The following is a 7,103-nucleotide window of genomic DNA, read 5'->3' as shown; positions in this document are numbered from 1 at the left end:
CCTTGTTATATCGAGTCACCTCTCAACTGTAAATCTGTCCCTCTTTCAAGGCAAACCACCGACTTCTGACACGTTCTTCCTTTAGTTGTAACACCAGCAAGGAAAGGAGCCTCTGAGGGAGTATTCTCACTTGTCGTGTCCAACATCTGCTTTGTCTCATCCGTAGTGTCTCCAGCAACTCAGGTTGTCAAGGTCAACCATTCCCCGAAGGGACCCCCTTCTTTTGGGTGTCGGTTGAAACCTTTTGCAAGCAGAGGTTGAAACAGAACCTCAGTCTTTGAAGGCAGGCACGGTCGCTTCTTTTCTCCAACGCCTTCCACCATGAGAGGAACGCAGTGGGGTTGTGAGGGGGGGAGAGAGACGAGAGACCCCCCTGCCGCCCCTTTGTCTGAGAGCCCTCCTTTCTGCTCCCCTCACAAGAGGGTCCCCCTTTTTTCTCTCCGTGTCTCTGAGGGGCAAGAGAGGAGGAGCCCCTCCCCCGCTGCTTCCTCCCCTCAGCGGCTCTGAGGGAAACGACTTTTCCCGCCTTTTCCCAACTTCCCGCCTGAGCCTCGCCTCAGTTTTAGGCGCCAAGGAGGCCGGTTCCTGGCAGACCAGGCTGCAGTATCCCTGGGCTCCCTCGTTTATCGGGGGATTTCTTCTAATTCGCCCCCATTTCTCTTCATATCTCTCGCTTTTCAAGCTTCTCTCTCTCTAGAAAGGCTGTATAAACAACCCCTTCACCACTGCCTGCATCCCTCACAGCATTTAAAAGTCCGATTTCTTTTCATTTGCTGCGCATAATCCTAACACCAGGACTTTTATTCGCTCCTGGCAATGTCTTTTTTCGATTTATCTGAAGGTATAAATTATTGGCCTCAAGCTTTACTTATTAACCATTTTCCATGGGTCCTTTTTACGTGGGTCTCCTGCAAGCTTATTAAATCTCATTCCTGCTTTCTTAATACATGTGTTATGCCTTTCGGATTTCATATTTAGTCCATTCACATTCCAGGTTAGAAATTTATAAGCCATATTCTAGAAACCCGAGTCTTTCTTTTCGCAAAGAAAACAACACAAGTCCAGCCCCAATAATTCTGACTTGCTCTTCTTCATGAGATTCCACCTGTGCAGGATCTCCCAGCTCCTTCTAATTCTTCCTCCAGAATTCCTCCGCTTTCAGAATCATAACTGTCAACTTTTCCCTTTTCTTGCGAAGAATCCTATTCGGAATAAGGGAATTTGCCTTAAAAAAGGGAAACGTTGACAGCTATGTTCAGAATCTACACACACCTTTCTTTCTTGGCTTTCCAAGTGAAGCAGATCCCGTCAGGAAACTCCCAGCAAAAGGGTTCCTATTGCATCCCCTGCAGTTACACGCAGGGGTTTGTGAACCCTTGTATGTGTGAATGCACTTATTATCCCTGTGCGTTTATAAGAGCACGGCATTAATTTCGTGAGATCCGCACACTGATGCCATCACTTTTGGAAGCACTGCTGTGCAGCCCCATCCGAGGCATGCTTACTCAGAAGTAAGGCCTACTCTGTGATGCAGGCAGGCATGGTCATTTCTTTTCTCTTAACGGGGGGGGGCGGGGCTTCCACATCTGCCCCCCCTTGAGTCTCCCCCGCCCAAAGGATCGCATGTGCGTTTCATTCCTTGCATGGGACACTTTTTCCTCTATTTTTCCTGGGATATGTTACCGGAAAATCCGAGGGCTCTCTTGGACAAATGAAGACACCAACCAGAGCAATTCAGAGCAAAACAGCAGCCAGTAGGCTCGGTCTTTATTTAAGGAAAAGACTGTCGCGACAGGACTTCCACCGCCCACGAGGTGAAGCAAGATGGAAGCCCCGAACAAAGGACGACCCTAACTTTTATTAATTGCTAATCCCCCAAGCTACACCCCCAGAATTACATCATATTTACATCACGATTACATCAAAATTGGGAGGAGTCGAGGAGGGGTTACACAGGTAATCCGAGAGTCCTGACACCTGGCCGGAGCCCCCTCTCCCCATCCCACATGAGTCATTTTCAAAAACAAAAGAAGGGCGAGGTTTCCTGCCCCCTGAGGGGAATCCTGGCCAGAGTCCTTTGTGAGAGTCTGTGCGGAATACACTAAAACATGCCGGTTATTGTGTTCCTGATAGCCTTTCGTCTGGGCCCATCACGATGGCCATCAAGGTGATCACATCAGCTGGGAAGCTCTCCAGAGTACGTGACTGCCCGGTCAAAGGATTATGGCTGCCGTGCATCAGGTCACCCCCCTTCGATAGCCTTTGTAATATGGAGTAGAATAAAAGTGGTCCGATGAAAATCCGAGGTACGGCTGATTTTTGGCGAATTTATGAAGAATATTGTCCTTGTAGTTCAAAGTACTTTCACTTTTCGGAAGCAACTTGCTACATTTTGATTAGATCAGTCACGGTCAATTGAACTCGGAAACATTGTATTGAGAGCTGTCAAGAGGTGAGGGAAAAAGCGCTTGCAGCCTGCAGTACCAGCGTGGCTGCCGCAAGGGGCGCTGTTCGACAATGTTGATTGGCTGAGACGGCCGTTGCTTACCGTAAAGTTCAGGCGGCCGGTCTACTGGCAATAAAGATAGGGCGATGCGGAGCACTATTTTGGAAAGCTGTCAGGTTCGCGCTTCCTTATTTACGGAAGGCTTTCCTTAAGAGATGGCCCTCTAAAGGAACATCTCTAGGGTTAGAGGGGGAGATACGTGTGTGTGAGTATGGTGCTTGTGTGAAACACGTGTTAAGGGGGGGGGTGATTTCCGGCGACAGTTCCCCCCTTCGGAGATAAGATTGCGAAGGTGGGGAAAACCGCGCAATCCTTCTCTCCGCACAAATCAATAAAAGTTTGACATGTCATACCTAGTGTCCGGATTCTGGAAGTCCTTCAGGGGTCCCATTTCGATGGAGGTGGACTGGGTTCCGGGTGCTGGCGGTCTATAGGTGGCAGTCGACCGCGGGTGAAGGATTGGAGGGCAAAAGCCGCAGGTTTGACAGCACATCGGGAAGCAGTGGATTGCGCAGCAAAAGACAGCAATGCAGATGGTTACAGTGATCAGGATCAGTAGTCCGTTTCCAAGGAGCTGTTTTATCCAGTCAGACCCCGGTAGCCAGCTCCACAACTGGCTATCTGACAATCCTTCATGTTGTATATCTTTAAGCTCGTCGGTTAGTTTATGGATGTTATTAAGGTGTCCCGTAATATTGAGGGTTTGATCGGACACGTGTGTACAGCACTCAGTTCCAACAAGGGCACAAACGCCTCCTGTCGAGGCGAGAACGTAGTCCAAAGCAAGGCGGTTCTGTATCGCAGTCTGCCTGACTTCCGTTAATTCCGTCAGGATAGATTGAGTGGCGGCATTGGACTCCTCCATGAAATTTAGTAGGATGTCCGTTAATTTAAGGATGTCGACGTGGTTGGAGCCAGCTCCATACGCGGGAAAGAGAGCCCGACCATAAGTTTCGCTATTAGCTGCCACGTCGGAGAGTTGTGATAAGTCCTTTGCCCTCTTATTGCGTCTCCTCCCGGGGGGTAGATCTTGTGTGACCCGAACCCCAGGCAAAATTAGTCCGAGGTAGCAAGTGCCACGGGAATGGGGGCTGGCCCACGTGTATCCGCGGTGGCCACAAACCCAGAACAACCCCTGTAGGCACGAGTTTATGCGGCCAGTGAGGAAGGTGCGGAAGAAACACCGGGAGGCCGGGGAGGGACTCCAGGAGTCAGGTAAGCTCATTACGCGTTTCCATGCAGACATTAAGGTGGGGTGAATAGAGGGGTTGTCCTGGTGCCATAGGGTAATCCTGCCATTTAGAGCAATATCAATGGTGTACTTACAGGTGCTCTCTCCGATGGGCTTGTCATTTCCGCTGAACTTCCGGCAGAGGTCACCCGTTGTGGGTCCGGTTAGGTAGATGTATTGATGGGTCAAGTTCACGGCAGTCAGGTTCCAGGATTGTACGTCAGCGGAGAGATGTTGTTGTAGGGTGAGGGGTACTCCAAGAAATGGTAGGCCGCTGTGGAGGTGTGCGGGAGCATTGGCACAAATCCAGCACTCATTGGTCGTTGTCTGTTTCGCAATTTGAGAGATCAGTTTTACGTAGGTGTTGGAGTGCCAAGTGGATAACAAATCATTACTGTCGGGGTTTTCGGATATTGACAGTTCCCCCCTTTGTCGAGGTGCAGTACCGGGGGGGTGGAGAGGGTCTTGGCGGAGTAGGTAAGTGAGGTTTGTAGTAAGACCACCACATCTTTGGGGTCCGGTAGTGTCCCACTCTGCTGAAGATGTAAGGGAGTGATGCCAGCCTTCTAGGTATGCTTTCCCGTCCCAAGCGGAGGCGAGTCCGATGTCCGAGACGCAGCAGTACCTGCGCAGGCAAACTCCCTGTAGGATGGTTTGGCGGGGAGTGGAATCAACTCGTTGACAGTAAAACCCATGGATCAGGTGATCTGTGGGGTGATTTCGGTCAGTATAGACTGAGTCACCGCCGCCATTGTCCAGAAGTGTCCAGTTTAGAGTTTGTTTGGGTGTACCGTCAGAAAAAAGTACGTAAGAGCCATTGAGGCAGCGGGCTCGGTTCCAAGGGCCATCTTTAGTGAGGATGAGTTTGCCAAGTGGTAGGTATGAGGGTGAGCGAATGAAAAGTTCCCACGTTTGGTGAATAGCGAGGGTTGGTAGTATGGAATGTCGAAGGAGAACGCGGGTTTCAGGTAAGCAGAAATCAAAATCTCCTAGGCGGTCGGGCGTCCCTCTTTTTACCATATCAACAATTCCGAAGTCTAGATATTTGTATTCCATTTGTAATCCAGGGCATGAGTCGTGTGTGGTTATGGTGTTATGAGAAAGAGTCGAGGTAATAGAGAGAAAGAGGAGGGTGGGTATGGTGATTATCATTGTAAATAGCGTTTGTTGTCAGGTTGTGGAGCTGTCAAATGGAGCTGTCAAATTGTAGAGCTGTCAAACGGAGCTGTCAAAGTGCGGAGCTGTCAAACTGTAGAGCTGTCAAACGGAGCTGTCAAAGTGCGGAGCTGTCAAAATGTAGAGCTGTCAAACTGGGTGTGTCTTAGAAAGTCTGAGGCGTATTGGGGGTTGGTCGTCCTGGGTGGCTGATGTGATTATTTCGGAGGTCCAATGGGCTGATGTATATGGTGGGTGAGGTTCGGTCTGTTGGGTTCGGTTTGTGCCGCGATCTGGTCCGGTCTGTTGGGCTCGATTCGTGCCCCGATCTGGTCCGGTCTGTTGGGCTCGATTCGCGCCCCGATCTGGTCCGGTCTGTTGGGCTCGATTTGTGCCCCGATCTGGTCCGGTCTGTTGGTCTTCCTCTATCTCAGTGTCGTCATCTACCGGTTTGCCTGGGACGCAGCAGGGGGAGTCGTCTGAGGCAGGTTCGGGTGGCAAAGCAGGCTTGCAGCGAGTGTGATGCAACCAGGCTGTCTTTTCAGCTACCTTAATAGAAGTTGGAGTGGTTAAAAGTACTTGGTAGGGGCCCTCCCAGATGGGCTGTAGGGGTACCTTATGGTAAGTTTTTGCTAGTATCCAATCCCCTGGTCGGTACGGGTGGATATTCTCATCTAAGGGAATGTTTTGGCCTGAGGCGGCGTATTTGTGGAGAAGAATGAGTTGTTGCTGGAGCTGTATTACGTATTTAGTTAATTCTGACTCGCCCACTTCTAGCTCTGAGGTAGGAAACTGGGTATTGTACACTGGGGAGGGTCTTCCGAATAGTAATTCATAGGGGGATAATTTGAGGCTTCCACGGGGGCATGCTCTTAAGTTATGGAGGACTAGTGGGATGGCGTTGACCCATTTGATGCCAGTGTCTTTACAAAGTTTTCCGAGCTGCGTTTTAAGCTGTTGATTCATTCTTTCGACCTGTCCTGAGGAAGGTGGATGGTATGGGGTATGTAGCTTCCATTTAATTCCGAGGGCACTGGCAACCTGTTGAGTTATGTCGGATGTGAAATGTGAGCCCCTATCGCTGTCTATGTGTCGGGGAACTCCAAAGCGGGGTATGATCTCTTGTAATAGAATCTTTGCAACAATGTGGGCAGTTGCTCTGCGAGTGGGGAAACATTCGACCCACCCGGTCAACTGGTCGATGATTACCAAGGCATGCTTGTAGCCTAGGCAGGGTGGTAGGTCTATAAAATCTATCTGAAGACTTTCGAATGGGACAAAAGCCCATGGTCTGGCCCCTGGTGGACATCTGGCGGTATGTTTTGGGTTAAAGCTCTGGCAAGTATGGCAATTCTTTACAGCAGCTTTAGCGGCGAGGGCAAGACCTGGGGCATACCAGCAGCGTTGCATTGTGTCTATAAGGTTGTCTCTGCCCCAGTGGGTACGTTGGTGTAGGACTCTCAAATGTTTGGGTACCCATAGTCTGGGCATTATGAGCCTTCCGTCTGGGAAGTACCAAACGCCATTTTCTAAGTGGGCCCCTTGTTCCTCCCATCTTTTAACCTCCTCTGGGGTCGCAGTTTTGTACATCTTTGTGAAATCTATGTCTGATAAAACTTGTGGTCCCTGGAACTCATTGTCTGCAGAGAAGGGTTGAAGGGCTGCCTCCTGTGCCGCGCTGTCAGCGCGTCGGTTCCCTGTTGAGATTGAGTCTCTCCCTTTCGTATGTGCCTTACAATGTACTACTGCAATGGCTTCAGGAAGGTGTATAGAGTTCATGAGACGCTGTACCAGGGTAGCATGTGCAATTTGGGTCCCTGCTGCAGTCAAGAAACCCCTTTGCAACCAGATCTGGCCCGTGGCGTGAACTAACCCGAAGCAATATTTTGAATCTGTGTAGATGGTAATTCTTTGCCCTGCCCCTAATTCACAAGCTCTGATTAGGGCGATTAGTTCAGCCGCTTGCGCACTGTATTTGGCATGGACAGGTCGTGCTTCTAAGATTTCGCTGTCAGTGACTATGGCATATCCACTTTTTCGTTCCCCACCCACAACCTTGGAGCTTCCATCTGTATACAGGATGAGGTCAGGGTCCGTTAAAGGAAGGTAGTCAAGATCTTCCCGTGGTTTTTCCACATGGCGGACTATTTGAGAACAGTCGTGATGTGGGGTGCCGTCGTCAGGGAGGGGCAGGAGGGTTGCAGGGTTGAG

Source organism: Podarcis cretensis (genome assembly GCF_951804945.1).
Source record: "Podarcis cretensis genome assembly, chromosome: 12".
Lineage (NCBI taxonomy): Eukaryota > Metazoa > Chordata > Lepidosauria > Squamata > Lacertidae > Podarcis > Podarcis cretensis.
This window is presented reverse-complemented; position numbering follows the sequence as displayed.